The sequence below is a fragment of the Pristis pectinata genome, chromosome 10 (genome assembly GCF_009764475.1).
Source record: "Pristis pectinata isolate sPriPec2 chromosome 10, sPriPec2.1.pri, whole genome shotgun sequence".
In the NCBI taxonomy this organism is placed as follows: Eukaryota; Metazoa; Chordata; class Chondrichthyes; order Rhinopristiformes; family Pristidae; genus Pristis; species Pristis pectinata.
The window spans coordinates 19,638,635-19,663,083 of record NC_067414.1 but is presented as its reverse complement, the minus strand read 5'-3'; positions in this window follow the sequence as shown (position 1 = coordinate 19,663,083).

The window sequence follows — 24,449 nt, the reverse complement described above, 5'->3', positions numbered from 1 at the left end:
TATAACACTGGCAACCATGTTCAGCCAAAAGCATTGAGCAGATGATCCATCTTGGCTTCCTCCTGAGATCTCTACCATTAGCGAAGATGGTCTTCAACCAATTCAGCTCCATTCATGTGATATCAAGAAATGGTGGCAAAATAGCAAAGGCCACGAAGCCACTCTAGGACTGAAGACAAATGCTCCAGGACATGCTATGCCACCAACTAAGCTGGTTCAGTGACATTATAACAAGGGCACCTATCTGAAAAGCAATGTACTGTACAACAACTTAGGAAATGGTATATTTAGAAAATCTATTGTATCTGCCTTGATGGATGCAACGGTCCCTAACTAAATCATTCCATATGACAAAGCATTCACTTCCACAACTCTAAAGCACTCCTCATATCCTCCATCCTCATTCTTAGTGACAAATTATAATTGATGATCTCTTCTCTCTGACACTCAGCCAAAGGAAATTGTCTTTCCTTCACTTTCTCAAACCCCATAATTACTACAATTACAGTAAAAACTGTTAACTTTGTGCTGGACAATCTCTGCTCAGTGCTGACTTACACAGGTTGGATTGAAAGGTCCACTAATAGCAAGATGTAAACTACCTATGTAAAGTCTTTCCACGTAACTTAAAATTAATTTTAGCAGACTAATTAGAGGCCCATCAGTCAACTCTCAATCATTAGCAAAGAGATGGAAGATGCCGTTGAAAGTGCTCTCATATGGCAGTATCTCTCCAATAACGTATTCACTAATGACAGTTCTGGGTTTTGTCTGAATCATTTGACTTCTGATCTAGAACATAGAACATAGAACAGTACAGCACAGTACAGGCCCTTCGGCTCACAATGTTGTGCCAACCTATATAAACCTACCCCATGATCAATGTAACCCTTCTCGCCCACACAGCCCATAACCCTCTTGTGATGATCTCATCATAGCCTTGGCCAAAACCAAACAAGTGCTGAATTCTAGAGGTGAAGTGAGAATAACTGCCCTTGATATCATGGTACTATTTTGGCAAAGCATGACATTCAAGTGCCCCACCAAAACTGAAAACAATCTCCTTTCATTAGTTGTAACTCAAAAAACAAGATAGCTGTGGTTATTAGAAGTCATTTATCCATCCTAGCCACAGGATATAAATAGAAGAGTCACTCAAGACAGTGTCCTGGGTATGAACAGCCTCAGCTGCCACATCAATGTCATTATTTCCATCAAGTGGGAATGTTAGATGATGATTGCACAATGTTCAATTTCATTTTACAATTCCTTAAGAATGAAGCAGTCCAGGTATGTGCTCAGACATTGGCTACGAACTGGCAAATGAACTGGCAAATGACATTTGTGCTCTAAGTGTCAACAAGCAAAACTGATTAATTCCCTTGGCATTCATTGACACTATCATCATCAATATTCTGAGAAGGTCACCACTGACCAGAAACTTAACTGGACTAGATACACAGCAGGTGAGAGGCTAGATATCCTGTGTTCGAGACATATCCTAACAGCCCAAAGTCTTTCCCCCATCTACAAGGCACAAGTCTGGAGTGTTATGGAATATTCTCAGTTTCTCTCGATGAGTGCAATTCCGACAACTCTCAATAAGCTTGACACCATCTAGGACAAAGCAGCTCACTTCATTCCAACACCATATGCCACCCACAACATTTATTCACTCCACCACCTGAACATAGTGGCTGTAGTGTGCACCATCTATGATAGGCACTGCCATTGCTTGTCCAAGCTACTATCAATTCCCAAACCTACAATTGCTACCACCAAGAACAACAAGGGCAGCAAGTAAATGCCAACACTACTACCTATAGGTTCTCCTCTATGTCACTATCATCCAAACTTGGAAATATATCACTGTTACTTCATTGTCGCTGAGTCTAAATCCTGGAACTCCCTATTCAACAACACTGTGGGAGAACCTTCACCAGAAGTACTGCAACAGTTCAAGAAAGAGATTCACCTACATTTTTCAAGGACAATTAAGATGGACTGTAAATTCTTGTTTTCCAGCAATGGCCTAATCTCATAAATAACTAAAATCAGCAGGTTGGTTGGATGATAAAATTTGGCAGTAATTTTAACCCCACAGGAAGGCGTTTTGGTATTGGTATTGGTTTATTATTGTCACTTGAACCGAGGTACAGTGAAAAACTTGTCTTGGAAACCGATCATACAGGTTAATTCATTACACAGTGCAGTTACATTGAGTTAGTACAGAGTGTATTGAAGTAGTACAGGTAAAAACAATAACAGTACAGAGTAAAGTGTTACAGCTACAGAGAAAGTGCAGTGCAATAAGGTGCAAAGTCACAACAAGGTAGATCGTGAGGTCATAGTCTCATTGTATAATGGAACCGTTCAATAGTGGGGTAGAAACTGTCCTTAAGTCTGGTGGTACATGCCCTCAGGCTCCTGTATCTTCTACCCGATGGAAGAGGAGAGAAGAGAGAATGTCCCGGGTGGGTGGGGTCTTTGATTATGCTTGCTGCTTCACCAAGACAATGAGAGGTAAAGACAGAGTCCAAGGAAGGGAGGCTGGTGTCCGTGATGTTCTGGGCTGTGTCCACAACTCTCTGCAGTTTCTTGCGGTCCTGAGCAGAGCAGTTGCTGTACCAAGCCGTGATACATCCAGATAGGATGCTTTCTATGGTGCATCGATAGAAGTTGGTGAGAGTCAAAGGGGACAAACCAAATTTCTTTAGCCTCCTGAGGAAGTAGAGGCGCTGGTGAGCTTTCTTGGCCGTGGCATCTACATGATTTGACCAGGACAGGCTGTTGGTGATGTCCACTCCCAGGAACTTGAAGCTCTCAACCCTCTCTACCTCAGTAAAACAATTGTACGAATGAAATTTATTACCAAAACCAGTAGTTTGGGTAATAAATTCACACTTTCTTGTGATAGCTTAATTTGAAGTACCAGATAATTTTCTTTTTGTGTTAAAAAAAACCACAGAATTGTTAGGAGTAAACTATAGTCCTTAACAGAAATAGTGATACAAATAAAGAGTAATTTTTTTTTCTGCTGTGAAACAGTTATTGGAAAGACCATCAATAATTCTGTATAATTTACCTGAAGCATCAAGATGGTGCCTTTGCCTCTGGCTGGGATGCAGTCCCTCTGAATGAATGGTAGGACATAAGGCATCTGTGAGCAAAAACATCGGAAAAAGTTGTGTTAGATTGAATGTTGTCATATCCTTCAGATAAAGAATCTCATTCCTGATCCTTAAAATGATTACATCATTAAAAAATTGAATTGAGGATTGACAAAAACGTCCAACTTAACTAACCATAAAAATCAAGTTAAATAAAGAATGCATTAAGGAGTGGATGTGCATCTGCTGTGATTAATTGAATGGAGAGCAGACTGCCATTCAGTTATCTGCTTCTGTTACCACCTGAACCTTTGTACAGCTGGCACAAAGCTGCGCCTTTCAGGTTCTGAAGATCAACAGGCTTCCAGCAGCTAATTGCTTCTGGTTTTGTAAGGTAATTTCTGCAGGTCAACCTCTTCACCTCTTATTGGAAATAACTTGAAAAGCTCTTTCTCCCTGTGGGAGTATAGAAATGGTTGTTTTGAGGGGTTATTTAATATGAATTAGCAACTGGGGCAAGGTTAGCACATTCCAGGGGCTAGTAACTGCAGTCAATAAAGTATCTTCTGCAATTCGACAAATTTATATGCAACACTTCACAAACTTAGGGTGCCCAAAGCATTTTATAGCCAACAAAGTAGTTTTGAAGTTAGTTCACAATACCGACTCAACAGTGTGCCTGCTAAATGGATTATTCATCTGGTGACATGAAGGTGAGTAAGTAGAAGATGATAATGAAAACAAAATGACAAATAACTGGGTTTCATCCATCAAGTCTGTCCTGCTTTGCTAACTTGGTCTCTCCAACCATTCCGCTTAATTCCTTCTGTCTCCAAAAAACACAGCCTATTACCTCTTAAAGCTCTCCGCTTCAATGTTTTTCCCTGAATATACATTCCATGATTCTATTCCTTTGGTTAAAAAAAGTTTTATCCTATCACCGACTTATTTCTAACCCTTTTATTTGAGCTCTTAATGTGTAAATGCTTTCCGGCAGTTTTTTTCCAAATGGACACAGGCATATTACAATTTTTCCATTTGTTTATAATTCAGTTGTGCACATGGATTCCTACTTTGACTAGTCCCAAGGGAATCTACTGCTTAAAGTAATTAATTGCAACATTACTTAGCAATACATTTATTGAAGAGATTGTATTGCAAATACATTGAGATAATCCTTTGATTAAACATAACTATTGATTTCTAACAGAATGACTGCTGAATTTTGCTGTGGGGAGGTTTAAAAGATCTCGAAATAATTACAACACATTGACATACTAAAGACGAGGTAAGGTAATACCCATCGTAACTGCAGTTCAGTCTCACCCTACAAGTAAATTTACCTTCAAATAAGCATTCATAGGGGCTGAAGCACATGGCATCATATTTTCCAGCTTTAAGATCAGATTAACATCACATTCAAAATCTCCAAGTACAAGCCAACTTTCAATCAAATGCTGTGTGAATCAAAGTGAAGAATATCTCCTGTTCATCAGTTTTAACAGACTACTCAAGGGAATTGGCTTTGACATAATGTAGATTCAGACAACTACTTTCCATTTACATATCTGAAGTAGGCCTGCAATACCATTTCAAAATATCCAGGAGACCCTGCACCTCACAAACCACCTATCTGTTTCATAAGGTTCCAGAATCACTACAACATAAGACATGGCCATTGGGCCCATTGAATCCATGCACACTCTTTGGAACAATCTAGTCACTCCAATCCCCAGCTCCATTCCTGTAGCCCTTCAAGTTTATTTCCTTCAAATGCTGATCTAATTTCATTTTGAAATGACTGAATGTTTCCATCTCCACCTCCTTCAAGGGCAGTGAGTACAAGATCTCTGCCGCTGGTTGCATAAAAAGTCTTTCACTCCAGCTCCCATATCTCCTGCCCAGATTTTAAATCTGTGTTCCAGAGTCCCTACTATCAGCTAATGGGAACAGCTTTTCTTTTGTCTACCTCATCTAAACTTGCCATGATCATGTAGACCTCAATCACATTTTCCCTCAAATTTCTTAGCTCCAAGAAGAACAACTGTAGCTTCTCTGGTCTAATCTTGTAGTTAAAATCCCTCAGCCCTAGACATTCCAGTTAACCTCCTCTACATCTGCTCAAGGACTTTCATACCTTTTCTAAAGTGTGGTGACCAGACCTAATGTAGTACTCCAATTCTAGCCAGAGCTTTAGCCAGAGATTCAGCATAACTTCCTTATTTCTATAAAATAATGTCCCTTTATGTGAAGCCCAAGATTCCATTTGCTTTGCTAACTATTCTCTCAATGTGTTCTGCCACCTTCAAAAGGTCATAGTCTCCACCCCTGCATACTCTTTGGATCTGTACCTTTAAGTCTATTTTCTTCTCTCCAAGCCTTTGCCTAAAGGTATCACCTCATACCTGTCTGGCCATTCTGTCGGTCTATCTGTATCCTATTACAACTTAATGGAACTATTCTTACATTTACCACAACTTCAGGTCTGACATTATTGGGAAATTTTGAAGTTTGTCTCTATTTTCCAAAGCCAAGTTTCCACAATATGTCAATAGAAAGCAGTGGTTTTAGTACTGACCCTTGGGAACACTACTGTCTACCATTCTCCATCCTGAAAACCAACCATTTGTCACAACTCAGTTTGCTGTCCCTATGCCAATATTTTATGCAAACTAATACTGTTCCTCCTATTCTATGACTTTCAGTTTTGTTAATCAGCCTTTTCTGTCATATTTAGTCAAATGCTTTCTTAAAATCCATCCAGCCAAGACCATTATGTTTCCTTCTCTATTCCTTGTTGCAAAAAATTCAATTAGTTTATTGAAACACAAACTGTTTTTTTAAATTCATGCTTACTTTCCTTAATTAACTCAAATTTCTCCAAGTGCCTATCAATTTTTTCCCCAATTACTGTTTTGAAAACCTTTTCATAATTAACACTAATCTGACCGCTAATGTGGTAACTAAGAATATTCTTTCTTGAGCAAGGACATCATATTTATCACTCTCCAATCCCCTGGGTTCTCTCTCATATCTAAAGGATTACAGCAAGAAACCCTTCCTCTATCTCCACACCGATTTCCCTAGGATACAGGCCACCTGGAACAGGTGACTTATCTATTCCAAGCATAGTCAGCCTTTCCAGTACATCTTCCTATTAATTTTTACCTTACCCATCATGTCTCCCATCTCTACTTCTAGTGATACTTTATCAGCGTCCTTTGCTAATTAATTTTGTTGAACTCAGTATTCTAACATCCCAGTAAATCTCCACTGCAACCCAACCAAATTTAATAGCAAATTTCACAAATTAAGGATTTCCAAAACATTTTACAATAACAATGTACTTTGAAGTCTAGTCACTATTGTAACATAGGAGCTGTGACAAACAATTTATACACTGCTCATCCCACAAACAGATATGAAATAAACAATGAGAAAATCTGTTTTCAGTTACAATAGCATAAGGATAACTTTGGCCAATACTCCATGGAATATACCAGGTGCACCTGAAAGGGTAGAGCAGACTTTGACTTAATGCCTCATCTAAAAGGCAACATCTCTGGGAGTTCCCACTTCATTAGTATTTTTCTGGGACTGAAAGCTTAGATTTGTGCATACGTTTCTGGAGTAAGACTTAAGTATGTGACATTCTGACTCAATGGGAACTGTCAACCATCTGAGCCCTGTTGACAAATAATGTTCCGGTTTAATTAAAATTATTGCCAGTGAAAAAAAAAGGACATCAGCAATGATATCCAAAGTTTAGAGAATAACCGTCAGTTGCCTATGTCTTGTAGATAAATGGAGAGAACTGGCTTCAGCACGAAGTTTTGACATAATAAAAAGAACTGAATAAGAGTTCACTTGGCTGATTCAGTTCACTCTTACTGCTAACCATGCACTGTCTGGCCTATTCTCATCCTGTTTGCACATATTATTTTAGTTCCCTGCCTGGTTCAGGAAAGGGAGCTTACTTGCTCCAAACCTAGTTTTAACGGCATGCAACTCCAATGGCACCATCAATGTGCCCAGACTATTTTAACATCAGGCCTGACTGGGGCCTGAACAGTCTGAAACCCAGAAACCTGGTCATAGGAGACCAAGAGATTTGTTTATAAAATATATTTTATAAATTCCTTGTGAGCCAGGAAGAGCAGCATTCCTCCATGACATCTGGGTCTCCCTGTCCTTGACTTCCACCTTTCACCTCCATTCACAAAAACTTTACATTTTGGATGCAGGACTTTATTTAAAAACAATTGTCTCAGTTGAGAAGAAGAATCCATAACTGAAATACTAAACTGTTTTTCTGCATTCATCTTCTAACTATATATATATATTTTAAAATTTTATTTCCAATAACTTCACCTTGCCTCTACTCCCCTGCCTCAACTATGTTCTGTAAAAATGAGGTCAATATTTCAGAGAACACAAACCTATTCTTTAAATCCATTTCAATAGCAAATAATCCATAAAAACAAATTGAAAGTTTTCATCTTATGACCATCCAGCATTCATCTTTACAGACCTGTCGAATTTACAAGGAATGAACAACATATCTATAGAGTGCACATAACGGAGTAAAATGTCCCAATATGCTCACATGGCAGTCAACAAACAAATTCTAACAAACATTGGGTATATGACAAAAGATTTGGTCAAAGATAGGGCATTTATCAAACATCTTTAATGAGGAAAGAGAGGTAGAGAGATAAATTAGAGAGGATAGACAGGAACTTAGGTCCTTGGCAATCAAGGACATGGTGCAACAATTTACAATCAGTTTTGCATAAGAAGCCGGAACTGCTAGAACACAGATATTTGGGTGGATTTCTGGTTTGCACTTACAGTATGTAGTGCTTTTATCAAAATGGCCCAAATTTTCCTGAGAAATGCTGACAGCTCCATAAGTCCCCACATCACTGTCAGGAAGTTTGGGATTCCCAATGTAAACCTACAGTATGTGAATATATGAGTCCCAGACTTCCTGAGAGCTCCCCATTGCCATCATTCCAAATGCACTCTGACTTTAAGTTTCCCATGGAGTCCAGCAGTGCATGCTCTGCTTCATGCAATATGCACCTGCTGCACCACTGCAATTCCATTCATTTCAATGATGAGGAATTTCAATGATCAAGAAGTGCATTTTAGGTAAATGACATGTTTTTGATAGAACTGAATTAACTTAAATGCTTTTAATTGTCATCCTTGTTTTATAGTGGTTTTACTTGATTTTTAATGTTTTAGTAAATTTATTTTTAAATTAACTTAAATGCTTTTAATTGTAATCAGTGTTTTATAGCGGCTTTACCTGATTTTTAATGTTTTAGTAAATGTATTTTTAATAGTATTTTTAATTTATAATGAGTTTTCAACGTTTGTTAATGTCAGAGATATTCCTCTGGCTGAGACGATCAAGGTTTGTATTCAGGGTCCAATCAATGAGCTAGCTGATGTCTCAGAGGAAGTCACTGTTAGCATTTAGAATGTATGAGTAAATAGCAGAAAATATTGGTAATCTGGTGAAAATAGGAAATATAATAAACAATAGGGCTTTGGGTAGTTTGGTTGTGCAATAGCTAGTGCTGATGCTTCGCAGCTATAAGGACCCAGGTTCGATCCTGATCTTTGATGCTGTTTGTGTCGAGTTTGCTTGTTTTCCCTGTGATCATGTGGATTACTCTCAAGGACTTGCTGGTAAATTAACTGGCTCCTGTAAATTACTCCTGAATGTAGGTAAGCAGTAAAAGAATTATGGGGGATATGTATGTATGAGAGAATAAGCTGCAGGGGTAAGTGATAAAATAGGACTGCTCTGTCAGGAGCTGACAAAGACCAAACAGGCCAAATGGTCTGTGTCTGTGTTGTAATAAATTATATTTTAAATATGCACCTGAATGCATTGGGAATATTCTGAAGAGGTAACTAATGACCCCTCTAAGTACCGAATTTTTCTCAATTGTGCTTGCTAATCCAGGATTGGTGAAAGGATTTAAGGCTCACAATCCCTAATGAGCAGAGTTCACTAATGACACTGAGTATATCAGAAAATCTTTTCCATACCCCTTGTCCCCAGTGCTCCAGGTATAACTTGTGTGGGTCCACATCACAGCACTAATTGAGCATGTGGTTCCACACACAAAACAATTTCACCCTACTATCAGTTTCCATAGATACACATATGACACTGAGACCCTCTACATCACCATCTCTCTCAATCCCCCTGCTGCCTCTGATTGTCAGAATGCTTCTCTGACATTTAGCACTGGAGGGGCAGAATGACAGGTTGAAGGATAGAAGTCTGAACAGAGGTTTAAGGAGGGAATTCCAGAGATTACAGCCTTGAAGACATGCCATCAATGGTAGGGAAATTAGGAAGCATGAAGCTGGGCTTGTCTGGAGAATAGTGGGAAAGATATTATAGTCCACATTTCCCTCCAGTATTTTTCATAGAACATAGAACATTACAGCACAGTAAAGGCCCTTCAGCCCACAATGTTGTGCTGACATTTTATCCTGCACTAATATCTATCTAACCCTTCCTTCCCAAATGTTAACCCTTCCCTTCCAGTTCTCTGTCATTCATGTGGCTATCTAAGAGTCTCTTAAATGTCCCTAATGTACCTGCCCCCACAGCCTCTGCCAGCAATGCGTTCCATGCACCCATCACTCTCTGTATAAAAAAATTACCTCTGAAATACCCCCCCATACCTTCCTCCAATCACCTTAAAATTATGCCCCCCCCCCCATTAGCCATATTCACCCTGGGAAAAAAAGCCTCTGACTGCCCACTCGATCTATGCCTCTTATCATCTTGTACACCTGTATCAAGCCACCTCTCATCCTCCTTCCCTCCAAAGAGAAAAGCCCTAACTCACTCAACATATCCTCATAAGACATGCTCTCCAGTCCAAGCAGCATCCTGGTAAATCTCCACTGCACCCTCTCTAAAGCTTCCACATCCTTCCTATAATGAGGCGACCAGAAATGAACACAATACTCCAAGTGTGGTCTGACCAGAGTTCTGCAGAGCTGCTACATTACCTCGCAGCTCTTGAACTCAATATCCCAACTAATGAAGGCCAACACACCATATGCCTTCTTAAGAACCCTATCCACCTGCACGACAACCTTGAGAGATCTATGGACATGGACCCCAAGATCCCTCTGTTCCTCCACACTGCTAAGAGTCTTGCCATTAACCTTGTATTCTGCCTTCATATTCGATCTTCCAAAGTGTATCATTTCACATTTTTCTGGGTTGAACTCCATCTGCCACTTCTCAGCCCAGCTCTGCATCCTGTCGATGTCCTGTTGTAATCTACAGCAACTTCCTACACTATCCACAACACCACCAACCTTTGTATCATCAGCAAACTTACTAACCCACCCTTCCACATCCTCATCCAAGTCATTTATAAAAATCACAAAGAGCAGAGGTCCCAGAACGGATCCCTGCAGAACACCACTGGTCACCGACCTCCAGGTCTATCCTGTACTCTATCTACAACCACCCTCTGTCTTCTATGTGTGAGCTAATTCTGAATCCATACAGCCAAGTTTCCCTGGATCCCATGCCTCCTGACTTTCTGAATGAGCCTTCCATGAGGAACCTTATCAAATGCCTTACAAAAATCCAGGAGCACCACATCCACTGCTCTACCTTCATCAATGTGCTTTGTCACACCCTCAAAGAATTCAATCAGACTCGTGAGGCACGACCTGCCCCTCAGAAAGCCATGCTGACTGTCCCTAATCAGCCTTTGAATCTTCTCCAGTAATTTTCCCACCACTGAAATAAGACTCACTGGTCTGTAATTCCCTACTCCCTTTCTTAAACAAAGGAACAACATTTGCTACCCTCCAATCATCTGGCACTTATCCTGTGGCCAGTGAGGACACAAAGATCATTGCCAAAGGCGAAGCAATCTCTTCCCTTGCTTCCCGTAATAACCTTGGATATATCCCGTCCGGCCCTGGAGACTTATCTATCCTAGTGTTTTTCAAAAGTTCCAGCACATCCCCTTTCCTCACGATGACATGTCCTAGTGTATCAGCCTGTTGTATGCCATCCTCACAAATGTCAAGGTCTCTCTCACTGGTGAATACTAAAGCAAAGAATTCATTAAGGACCTCCCCTACCGCTTCCGACTCCAGGATCACGTTTCCACTTTTATCTCTGATCGGTCCTACCCTCACTCTAGTCATCCTCCTATTCTACACATACGTGTAGAACGCCTTGGGGTTTTCGTTAATCCTACTCGCCAAAGACTTCTCATGCCGCCTTCTAGCTCTCCTAAGTCCATTCTTAAGCTCCCTCCTGGCTACCTCGTTACTCTCCAGAGCCCTGTCTGATCCATGCTTTCTAAGCTTTAGGTAAGCTTCTTTCTTCCTCTTTACAAGATATTCTACATGTCTTGTCAACCATGGTTCCTTCACTCTACTGTCCTTACCCTGCATCAATGGGACAAACATATCCAGAACCCCACGCAAGTACTCCCTAAACAACCTCCACATTTCCACTGTTCACTTCCCCAAGAACATCTGTCCCCAATTTACGCTCCCAACTTCCTGCCTAATAGCACCATAATTCCCCCTCCCCCAATTAAATACTTTCCCATATCATCTGCTCCTATCCTTCTCCAAGGCTGTGGTAAAGGTCAAGGAGTTATGATCACTTTCTCCAAAATGCTCTCCCACTGAGAGATCTGAAACCTGATCAGGCTCATTGCCTAGTACCAGGTCCAGAATGGCCTCTCCTCTAGTCGGCCTATCCACATACTGTGTCAGGAATCCTTCCTGGACACACCTAACAAACTCTGCCCCATCTATCCCCTTTACACTAAGGAGGTGCCAATCAATAGTAGGGAAGTTGAAATCACCCATCACAACAACCCTGTTATTTTTGCACCTCTCCAAAATCTGCCTCCCGATCTGGTCCTCAGTGTCTCTGCTGCTATTGGGGGTCCGTGGAATACTCCCAATAGAGTGATCGCTCTCTTCCTGTTTCTGACTTCCACCCACACTGACTCAGTAGACAATCCCTCCAGGATGTCCTCCCTTTCTACAGCTGTGACACTGTCCCTGATCAGCAAAGCCACTCCCCCACCTCTTTTCATCTGTCAGACTACTGACCGAAATTGTGCATGGAACACTGTCTCAGACTATTGGCCAAAAATTGTGAATGAAACACTCCCAAGTGACCAATTCATCCCTGCAGGCAGGAGAAAGCCTGAACACTCGTTAATGTGCCCCCTCATCCTCACCTATCCAACCCACTCTCACAGCTATAGTTTGATATTTGCTTTGTGGAAACTCCTGGGCATAAAGCCACATGCAAATGAATAGCCGCTACACATGCTGCCTCTAACAATGAAGTGTTTTATTTAAGGACAATATTCACTTTCACTTGAAACATAAAATTGGTTCTCATTATACTAGTATTTTCCAGAAGCACAAATTATTACTTGTTCACAAGATTTTTTTGTGTCAGTGTGTGTCAATGAAACAACTGCATCTTGTAAGTAGTCTAAGTAGTCACTCTACATGAATAACCAGTTGATGAATATTCACTGTCCCTAGCATTTATGTTTTTCAAGCTTGGACTGTCACTGTGTGCATTCATCCTTTGGGGAGTCATCACTTCTGTTAGAGTCCAGACAGACTGATTGGAGAAAGCCATTTGGACCAGCTGATAACAGTGCTGATTCATACTCAAACCCCAATCAAGAGACCAGTGATCTCACACAACAAGTATGGACTAGGTTCAAAATGCACTGAACCCAGGTCAGGCACGAAAAGTTAAAAGTTAGAAACATACCTTGCTGTAGCTATCCTACACAAGGAGCTCTACTCATTACATTTATGGAGCCTGATTCAGAGCACCTCATCTTACTGAGCTAAGATTTCAAAACTGTCTTTCTTTCTGATGATGTCACTTTAAATCTTTCCGAACTTTTGATACTTACTTTCTCTATCATTATATGACTATCATTCAGTTTTCTTATTTGTTTTCTTGATCTTTTTACATGTCTTCTCAGATTTTCACTCATCATGCAAGTGTTTTCTGTTCTGCCTTTTCTTCCATTTGTTTCTCTGTATGTCTTACATAAGCGATCTTATAAAGGTACGAATAAATATTATACTGTGCTGGAAACAGGCTCTGGAATCAACTTAGTCAGAGATTCTGCACCATATGGAGTAACAACATGGAATATAGGAGCAGAAGCAGACCATTCAGTCCTTTGAGCCTGCTCCACCATTCAATATGATCATGGCTTAGCATTCAAATTCAGTACCCTGTTCCAGCTTTCTCCCCATATCCCTTGATCTCAAGCCCTAAGAATAACTCTTTCTTGAATACATTAAATGGTTTGGGTTCAACTGCTTTCTGTGGTAGAGAATTCCACAGGCTCACTGCTCTTAGGGAGAACAAAATTTTCTTCATCTCAATCTTAAATGACTAACCCTTTATCCTTAGAATGTGACCCATGGCTCAGCACTACCTCATCATCAGGAACATCTTTCCTGCATTTAATTTGCCCAATCCTGTTAGAATTTTGCGGGTTTCAAAGAAATCCCTTTTCATTCTCCTGAACACTAGTGAATATACTATTTTTCAATTTTTTATATTTCTCCCCCTTGGATCTAATACTATCCCTAATTTCTTTTGAAATGCACAATGAAACCATCTTACCTGTTTTATTTTTGTTCCAGCAGGACCTTCCCATAGTCAACTCTGTCCCTCTCCATCTTTCATGTTATGGTGACCTCACACAACAAGATTATTTATTAATCATTTTTCATTATGGTGTACTCAATTAGGATGGCCTGCTCTCTAGTTCGTTCCTCAAAATATTGATCAAAAAAGTCCTCATGAATGCACTCCAGAAATTCCTCATCTATGGTTTGCCCAATCTATATGTAATTGATGTTAACCATAATTATGAGATACCCTTACTGCATCCTGTTTACTGCCATCCCCTACATGAACACTGCTGTTTGGGATCTATATACAAATTCTACTAACATTTTCTGACCCTGGCTATTCATTAGCTTGAATCATACAAATTCCACATCAGGGTTCTAGGAGCTAATATCCTTCCTCACAATTGTATTAATTTCCTTTTACTAACAACCCTATTCCACCTCCATTCCCTTCTTTTCCTGTGATTCCTGAACATAAGTATCCCTGAATGTTCAGGTCCCATTCCTAGTCACCCTGCAGTCATATCTCCATAACCAAAACTACATTCCACCCATTTACATCTATTTGCACAGTTATTTCATCTAACTTATTGTGAATACTCTGTGCACTGAAGCAAATGCCTTCAAGCATTCCCCGTTAACATTCTTGGTCATCTTAGCATTACTTTGCACTATGATCCTGCTTGTTTCTCATCCCTGACCTCTCTGACCTCCACCCTTCCAATCCAATGGTGTGAACATTGAATTTTCCAACTTCAGCTAACCCACACCCCTGGTGTTCTCCTCCCACCCACACTCACCTATCCACCTGGATTTTTTCTTCCTTTGTTTACCTCTCCCATGCACTCCACTCCCCCCTCCCCAGTTGCATCTGCTCATCATTCCCTCCCCATCTAGTTCCACTATCACTGACCAGCCTCTCTCCTATTCCTCCTTGTGCAGCTATATACTGACAATTCTTCTTTCCTCCTGATGCAGGGTCTCAACCCAAAACATCGATTTACAACCTTTGCCTCCACAGATGCTGAATAACCTGTTGAGTTTGTACGTCCTCCCGTGTCTGCGTGGGTTTCTTCCGGGTGCTCTGGTTTGCTCCCACATTCTAAAGACGTACTGGTAGGTTAATTTGGGTTTAAAATGGGCGGCACGGACTCATTGGGTCAGAAGGGCCTGTTACCACGCTGTCAATAAAATTTTTTTTAAAAATTTTAAAAAAACATCTTGTTTTTTTGTTCCAGACTCCAGCATCTGCAGTCTCTTTTGTCTTCATACCTTTGCCTTTTAGTTGCCTGTCCTTCCATTTTGTCCTTGTTTCTCCTCTTCATTCTCCCTGCTCAGCTTCCCAACCCTGCCATTCTCACTTAGTACTAACAAAGGCTATGTAGGAAAAGACATGTGGGGATTAGAGTAAGATGAGAGTGGCGAGTGGCTAGACCAAAAAGGATGGATCTGAAAAACCTGTGCTATACAAATAAGTGCATTCACAGCTGCAGCATAGGGGTTCAAACTTGGAAATGGTATGGATGCTGTGACCTCGGACTGTTCAGTTTGAGTTTGGAAGTGCTCAGTATTGTTGAGCACTTGAAAACAAAATGAAATTTCCACATCTGTTTGGGATTGAGATCAGAAAAATATTAAAAAATTACAGTGAACAATTGCATTGTTAACTAATTTTCAGTAACTCCTTGAGAGAAACTCTATTCCTCTGTCGTCTATCTATCAATATATAAAAATGCAATACCATATACATTTTTATGTTCAAAAAGGGATTCAGTACTTGGAAAAATTACATCCCCTCATATTCTCTTAACTACCTGTTCCAAACAACATTTGCTATCTTACATCTTTGTGACTGGCACCTGCTGAGAATGATGAAGAGTCATCAGATGAACTATATCTTGCATCTCTTGTTTGAATGCACTTGCAGTGATTTATCACCCCAAATAATCTTTGCACTGTTATGAAGCTAAAATCCACTGCACATCATTTGGGAATCAGTTTTGATTCTTAACAGGTCCAGGAATTTTATACCTATGTTCAAACTTGAAGAAATCAACAACAAGATTTTATCTTTATTTCCTTCTGAGTAAACGATTTGTAAAAACTGCTATGATTTTTGCATTGCGAGTTGAGGACTAGAAACAGGATTGGATAATAATTGTTAGGAACACGCAGCAGATAAAAAGGGCAAAAACATTCCAATTGCGAGAACAGCAAGTCTGTTAGTCATACCTGCTTGATTGTTAATAAGTTTCCCTTTGATTAACTGAATCACAACTGTCATCCAAAGATAGATAATCCAAGTTGTCAGGTGCTTCATTTCTTCTTCAATTCATGTGAGCAATGGTCAAAGTATCTGCAGAGAAATAGAGAAATCAGCAGAGTCGTGAACAGATAGAGCAAGATTCACTCTCATAAACACATACAAACTGTCATAAATATAAAAAAAGTACACATATTTGTTAGTAATTACAGCACTGGAATAGGTCTTTGGCCTGACAAATTTGTCCAGGTGTGCACATACATATGAACAGAATGTGTGCACACAGTATACACACACATGTGCATACACTCTGACACGTGCAGCAATACACCCATGCATAAACAAACCTGAATATGCATAGACACAATATAAACATATAAAAGCCAACCTAAAAGAATTGGCAAAGTTTGTGCCCTTTTAGATGCAGCTATACTAACTCTGTTCATCCCTTCAACCAATTTTCACCAAAAGAGATGGGATAATTCCAGTGTCATCTGCAGTGTAACACTTGCACTCTTTTATCTCATACTGCTTCTTGTGATGATACATTGACAGTAACGAGTGTAAAATGGGACTTTAAAAGAATAAAGGGATTCTGAAGTTCCTGGTCACCTGACAAACAGACCAATGTTTTCCTGCTACATTTTGAAATATTACTTAGCTATCAGAACCTACAAGTCTTGCACCTGAAACAGTAACTCTATTTCTCTTCCTGCAGATGCTGCCTGACCTGCTGAGTGTTTCTAGCATTCGATTGTTTTATTTCAGAAGTTACAGAGATCTAGGGAGAAGTTAGAGCACAGCAACAGGCCAGACCGCTCAAAAGATCCATGCTGGCGATTATGCTCCACGCCAGTCTCCAACTACTTCACTTTGTGTAACCCTCTGAGCCTTCTGTCTTTGTTCAAGATGATATTCACTAAATTCACCACTAGTGCCAAGCAGTGTCTCTGCAATTTTGTTCTGTGGCTTACTGGCATCCTAGCATAATTGCAATGCCGTAAATAGCAAGCACCAAGCATAGTCCCCCACATTCTGGAAAGTAGGTCAGTAATCTGCTGGCTGCAGAATGAAATATCCCATGCCATGTGTTGTTAATATTTAGAAGTGTTTGTGATCCAGCATTACCAAATTATCAGTGACTAACTACAAAAGAAAACACAGACTTGTGAGTAATGTTTCTTGTGGTGACGCCCTCTAGGAGGCTTCCTGACTGACAAGATTCTAGGACTCATTGACCACAATCTTCCACCTCCAACTTTCATTTAAACTGGCTGTGGGTGACCTAAATAATCCCACCACATACAGGAAAGACATTGAGAGATCCAGATCCAGAAGGTCAGACACTAGTTATTACAAAAAAAGAGGCAGACTCTATGTCAAATGCCTGTTTGTTCTGTCCTAAACTGGCTCCAACATATGATCTTACAGTGTGTAAGGGCTTTGAAACAGATTGTTATAGGCCACAGAACTTCTATTTTTCTGTAATAAAAAGGCTATCTTCAGTCAGTGTACTAAAGTTTTGAATTAAGTCCTTATAAATGACATTCCGTGGTAAAAAACAGAGTATAAATAGAAATATTTAAAGTTATAAACATGCGATGATTTGTCACTGTTTAACTGTGGGCAGATATAGAAAATTTAATCACAGGTTTAGACAGAAGAAGAGACAGATCTATGAAGTTTACCAACCCTCTGAATTCAACAGAAGCTTTTCTACATTACAAGCAAATAGGAGTATTTTCTAGATTTCTGCCTCTTCATTGCTCTCAAACTAGTCCCTAAATCTTATTGACTTTTGGAGTACAATTCTGGAGCATGATCTGTAATGCGAAAGCTAATTGTTAAAAAATTTGTTCTGGCTTCAGACTAATGACACTAAGAGACATATTACTGCTCCTTTAAAGACAATCAAGCTTCTTCATGCAGATCAAGTTTAATTGGTTTTGCATTCCTTTTGGATAGTCCAATAGGAAGATTAATAATGCTTATGGCAAAAAGAGGCAGGTGGGATTATTCTAAAATCATACAAAATTCAGAGGTAATGGTGAAAATACACTGTCCACATTATTTTAACAAAAATTGACAGCTAGCAGTGACATCAGTTCAATATGTATATTAAAAAAAATTAACCATCTATAGGACGTGGGGTTATGGGGGCTATGTTGCTAGAAAATGGACCATATCACGATTTTCTGTAACACAAAGCTGTGTCATCTGTGCATGCATCAAGAAATGCAAGTTGAAAAAAATAAAACTTGTGCTGATTTATTTACTTCTTTTCCCACATTTTCCAATAGAGCGAATTTCATTCCACATCTCAAATTTCTGGGCAGTGATTTATGTACTCTGAAAGGGTGAATTTCTGCAACCCAAATGGCTAATAACGTGGGGGTCGCCTGTAATGCAAAAGCATGAAGCAGGTGTTCCCTCCCTCTCTGCTATTCCCATCTTCATTGCATCCTCCTTCCTGCTCTGAAATTAAAGATACAAATAGAATGCTGAGTCTACACAGTTTATAGTTATGGTATTTACAGTCCTTTTAGGCCAGCAAATGTAGCAACACTTGGACTCCAAAGATCTGTTTGATGCTGGAAAACTTTGCTTATCAAATACATATTGTTTTGGAAGGCAGAATATTTTATAGAATTGGCTCAAGTTGGACTGAATAGGTGACCACAGTGAGAGATAATGGAGCAAATATGATCAGGAAGGAAGAACTGGCATCCAGCAATGAGCCTGGAGGGTTTGCTGCCGCTTACAAAAGCTGAGACCTTTCCCAGGGATGTGATCAAACCCTTCAGTCTGTCAGAACTGAAGCAAGAGCAGCTGGAACAGTGTTTGCTAATCTTTGTGCTGACCCCACCCCGACTCTGAACCTGAAACCTGAATCAGTTGTAACCTCCTGAACTAAGGGTCCTCAGTTGCTGAACAGTGGTTCAAAAGACGTACATTTATATGGCACCTTTCCCATATCCCAATATGTTTGAAGTATTTCTGAAATGCAGTCACTACTGTAATGTTGGAAATGTGGTAGCTAATTTGCACACAGCATGCTCCCACAGACATCAATGAATAATTGATTAAATAAGCTGTTCTTTCAGTAACTGATGAATATCTCCTGTGGCACTTGGGGTTAATCTCCGGTTCTTAATAATCCATATGATTATTGATGCCAATTTGAGAAAGCAGGATGACCTCAGTTTAATGTTTTGTCCAAAAGAATGTTCCAGACACCATTGTGTGGAAATGTTATGAACATCACTCATGAAAGGCCTCTTCCCAATGTTTGGAATATGTTTCCTCAACCAAGAGTTCCCAACTAGCAATTTGTCAATTTATCGGTTTCCCTAATATCTTGAAAACTTTGAGCAAATCACCCCTTAATCTTCCAAACTGCTTAGAATACAACTGTATAACCTTTCTTTGTAAGTTCAACCTGATATTCTGATGCCTTTACAATTGTTCCCTGCCATACCAGTGCATCCAGGTCTCCCAGATTTGCATTCCTTAAGAAAATATCCCGATATACCAACATACTTCCTACACAAGTAGCATGCTTGTGCACCCCCACATGCTGGTACTCTTTTTATCAAAAGACCCTGGCACACTGAAGTACCTTGTGTATCTGTGTGTCGTGGCTTGCCAATATTTACTACCGTGCTACTATACGATGGTGCACCAACATACCCCTAGTGTACCGTGTATATCAGGTGGGTGACCAACATAATCCAGAAAATCAGTGTATGATAATCCACTGTGTCCTACAATACACAAGAGTTCATGCATATCTTGAAGTACCAAATATTCAGTGCACCACTATTTCCTATTCTACCAGTATATTGAGGAGTACCAATACTGCCTGGTGCACGAAACATAATCTGTTTTACCAATATAGCGCGAGCTTTTTGCAATAGTATCGCAGACAAAGCGGAGAGGACACAGAGATTGGACGGGCCGGCTCAGGTGGGGAGAAAAAAAACTGGGTGGATTATTTGCTTCCGGGCTGCAATAATCTGTCCATCAACAGACCCCGCAAAACTCCATCGCCCCCAACCCGGCCAATTCCCCAACTCCCATCCCTCCCTGCATCTCACCCATTTTGTTCACCCAGACACACACCGCTTTAACTTTCTCCGACCCTTTTCTCAATTTCCTTAATTTCTTGCTCGCTTTCCCAAGACCTCTGGATCTGAGATAACTGCGCACCCTTCGCTCAATCATGTCCCTCCCTGCCCGCTCATTAATCGTTCTCACCAGATCTTCTTCAATGTATTTATGTTCTCGCTGTTACTTTTTTAACCCCTTTTTCCATTCTTTCACTTTATCGAGTTTCGCAGTTCCTCCCTTTCTCACATCTCTCTCCTGACTCAGCGTCCGGCTCGCTTTCAGGACAGCCTGTTGACAGATTTCTCAATGAAACTTTTATAACCGAGGGAAGGAAAGCTAAGCTTCTGGATACCACCGTCCATAAGGTGTGAATGGGCGCGTTCCTTCACCCGATACCGTACTGACAGCCACAGATGCGCTACGAGGAAGAAGCAGGGGAGGATCTGCCAAAGTTTGCCGTCAAATACTCGCCTGATATACAACTCCGCAACTTTAAAAAAAATTCTTCCAGCCCAGAGCCGCTGGTAGGTCCCTGTTACACCGTTGCATCCAGTCCAAAGGCATTCCTAACTATCTAAACACACCCAGAAGCAACGATGCAGGAGATGCAAGACCTGCCGCCAGTTACAAATAATTTGCACATAATTATTTCGAAAATGATGCAGATAATACCTGGTACATAAGCAAAGCAAAGATGAACGAAATTGCAATGACAACAGGAAATACTAACTGCGTGAGAGAATCAACAGCAGAGTATGTAGTGTTATAAATAAAGTCGGATATAGATAGGTGGGATAGCTTCAGTAAAATATAACTGCCAGTTCGTGGCGGTGTTTAATTACAGAACTTGTCTCCAGAAACGTGTTCTATAAGCTACAAAGCAATCTGGTTAGTAAAGCGACAGTTTACACTTTAAAATCTGTTATCTAAATATAAAAGTACAACTTCGTGACAAGACTTCTGCATACATTATTTATCAAACAGAGGCTTTACCTTCTGGGAGAATTGTTCAATATGTGAAAAGCGCACCAGATGAGCAGTGAGATCGCCGAAGTCGCTGCTCTAGTGCTTAACCGCAATAGCCAGGGGCGAGCGCAGCACTTGCCATTGAGTGTGACTTGCCCCAAGACGTGTCCTTATTAGTCGAACCGACCAGGCGTTGCCTGCAGACCCTCCCACTCACAACAGCGGCCACCGGACAGGTCGGTCTCAATTAACAACCTCTTCCACTCAGGATGCACGAAGGGAAAGCAGTTGAAGCAAGCATGCAGACAACATTCTTCGGGGTTCAAACGGCAGGGTCAGAGTGGCACAGAGGGGAGATACTTCGGGACTTAAAAGGGCATCCATGACTCTCGAAGAGTGCACGTAAATTATTAAGTACAGATATCAGGCACTGGTATAAACCCCATCAACACCAGCACAAGTTCCATCCACTGGTATAAAGCCCATCCACTACAGCACAGGTTTCATCCACTGGTATAAAGCCCATCCACTACAGCACAGGTTTCATCCACTGGTATAAAGCCCATCCACTACAGCACAAGTTTCATCCACTGGTATAAAGCCCATCCACTACAGCACAGGTTTCATCCACTGGTATAAAGCCCATCCACTACAGCACAGGTTTCATCCACTGGTATAAAGCCCATCCACTACAGCACAGGTTTCATCCACTGGTATAAAGCCCATCCACTACAGCACAGGTTTCATCCACTGGTATAAAGCCCATCCACTACAGCTCAGATTTCATCCACTGGTATAAACCCCATCAACATAGCCCATCTACCACACACTTGAGCCATCTCCATACCTTTGTGGAGCTTTACTCTTTACAGTTGTTGTGAGAGATTAAGAGGTGTTAGTGTTCAGATGGAGCTAGGAGTCATTGTACACAAATCATTAAAACTTAACTGCATGACAGCAAGAAATTAAGAAAGGAAAAGATATGCTGGCATTTATTGAAAGAGGATTTGGTTACAAAAACAATGATGTCTTACTGCACTTTAATAGGGCCCTGGGAGACTGCACCTGGAGCATTGTGTAAATGTCTGTTCTCCCACTTAAGGAAAGATCTTAAGGAAGGATATACTAGGAATAGGAGTGCTGTAAAGTTCACCAGACTAACTCCTAAAATGGGGGGATTCATCCTATGAATAGAGATTAAGCAGATTGGGTTTATATTCTCTTGAGTTTAAAAATAAATGGTGATGTCGTTGAAAGGTACACAATTCTTATTGGACTTGACAGAGTAGATATAAGGTAGCTGGGATATCTAGAACCAGGGCTCACAGTTTCTAAATAAGCAATTGGCCATTCAAGACAAAGATGACAAGAATTTTCTTCACCCAGAAGTTAATGAATCCTTGGAGATTTCTACACAAGCGAACTGTGAAAGTTCAGTCACAGGGGATTTTCAAGACAGTGAGTAATAGATTTTGCAATATTAAAGGAATGAAAGAGATGTGGAGTTTGTGCAGTAAAATGGTGCTGAGGTAAAAGATAAGCTATGATCTTATTAAATGCAAGAGCAGGAATGAGGGACCTTTATTTCATAAATTGGAGGTTATTACATGAAATAAGGGTTCATAGGGTTCACAGATGACCTACAGCAGAAATGGCCAGTTCTGATACAGACAGAGAAAGTGAGTTACCTGAAATCGTAGAATTTGATATTGAGTCCAGAAGTCTGCAATGTGCCCAGACAGAAGATGAAGTGCTATTCCTAAAGTTTATGTTGGTCATCTTTATAATTTTTCCCTGCCTCTATGAAACCTATATTTGCTTTAGCTGTTCTCTTTTTAGTGTTGAAGTTCATACTTTTTTATATAATTCTTCCAGGGAGGCTGTCAAGATGGAGCAGTGAAGAGAATGTAGAAGTAATGAGCGTCAGAAGCTACAAGGTGAAGATGGGTGACAGACACTGAAACTTCGACTTGTGTCATCCATCAATGGTGATCAAGGGCATGATATGCAGGACGAGAATGGATTTGAGTTGCAGCCTTCACTGGGAAGAATATGGATCGGGAGGCATAGCTAACCCAAAATTGAATGGATGACACATAGCCTTCAGAAGTGATCCACTGGGAGTGAACACCTTGGACTCTTCAGGTATGACAAATGCACCTTTATAGTTGAGTAGGTGCCAGAGATCAAGAAGAAGTAGCAAACTGAATTCATAAATGGCTGAAAGTATAACTATATATAAATATTTAACCTATGAGTTTACATATGTAAATTGTTGATGGTGTGTTTGGATTTATTTTCTTCTTAAAGGGAATGTTGTGTAAGTGTGAGAGTACCTTTAAAGGCTGAGTGTAGCATGTGGGATGTCCTTAATAAGTTGTTGTTCCCAGACACTCCTGTTAGGTTGAGAGTTACTGCCATTAATGAAGGATGTTCTATTTATAGCTCTACCTTTGTCTAATTGTCTATGTTTGCAGCATCTCAAAGAAACCTGTCCCAATACCACACCATGATGATTACTTTTCCTTAGAGTTTTCTTTACTATGAAATTTCTGATGAATCCTTTCACAAACACAACTAACACAATGTTTTTATATGCACAAAGGTTGTAACTGTCACTAGCAAGGGCAGCATTTGTTGCCCATCCTGAATGCCTCCTGAATATAGGTTTGCCAGATTATTTCAGAGGGCAGTTAAGAGCCACCTACACTGAGATATCTAGTCACATATAGACCAGACTGGGTAAGGACAGCAGATTTTCTTCTCTGTAGGTCCAGTAATTTCCTGATCACCATTACCACACCATCTTTTCATTCCAAATATATTTAATTAGTTGATTTATATTCTTCTGCTGCCATAGTGAATCTGAACTTAAGTCTCAGAATCAATTGTCCAGGCCTCTGAATACTACTCCAATAAATTAAGCACTACTTCCAGAAAGTAAACAACTTTAAGTCCTGCATCTTATTCCTTCAGATGAATCAGCATCTGTACTTTCTTAGGTATCTGAGAAGATTCAGCTTGTCCATGAGGATTACATAGAACAGTACAACACAATACGGGCCCTTCAGCCCATGATGTTGTGCAACCTATATAAACACCTACTGATCAATCTAACCCTTCCCTCCGACACAGCCCATAATCCTCAATTTTACTTACTTCCATGTGCCTATCTAAGAGCCTTTTAAATGTCCCTATTGTATCGGCCCCTATCACCACACCCCGCAGTGCATTCCAGGCACCCACCACTCTCTGTGTAAAAAACCTACCTCTGACATCTCCCCTAAACT